Source organism: Sinocyclocheilus grahami, unplaced genomic scaffold (assembly GCF_001515645.1).
Source record: "Sinocyclocheilus grahami isolate Dianchi unplaced genomic scaffold, SAMN03320097.WGS_v1.1 scaffold601.1, whole genome shotgun sequence".
In the NCBI taxonomy this organism is placed as follows: domain Eukaryota; kingdom Metazoa; phylum Chordata; class Actinopteri; order Cypriniformes; family Cyprinidae; genus Sinocyclocheilus; species Sinocyclocheilus grahami.
In genome coordinates this window covers 908,789-909,316 of record NW_015505780.1, presented here as the reverse complement: position 1 = coordinate 909,316, position 528 = coordinate 908,789, and positions in this window count along the sequence as shown.

The window sequence follows — 528 nt, the reverse complement described above, 5'->3', positions numbered from 1 at the left end:
TCTGATGCAGAAACCAACTCATCTCGGATGGCCTGATTAAATTTTTGAGCAAAATAGGTGAACTATTCCTTTAATCCATCAAAAACTGACGGAAATCCCAGTCTGAGAGGTTTCTACTGGAGCCAGTCATGTTTTAGAGTGGCATATTGTCAATATAAAACGGGAACCAGTTTGTTTTCTTGCAGAAAACGGATCTTTAAGGGATTAAACATGCGTGTCAACAACATGTACAGATCTGGTGTACAAACGTGTTTCATTTTGCAGTACATTACAGACCTTAGTTGGATGAAGGTACATGAATTTTCCTCATTCTTGAGACGCAAGCAGAACAAAATGAGTGTAAATCATTTCAATCTAATAGCAAACAGTTTAGAGATTCACTGCTGGCGTTTCATGAAATAATTTGTTCTTGAGTGAAGTTAAACACGACGTCTACCCCGACTGAGGTCTGTTATTATTATTATTATTATTATTATTACAGTGTTTCATGTTTTCATACCTGCTGCTGCACATGATTCCTCAGCCTAA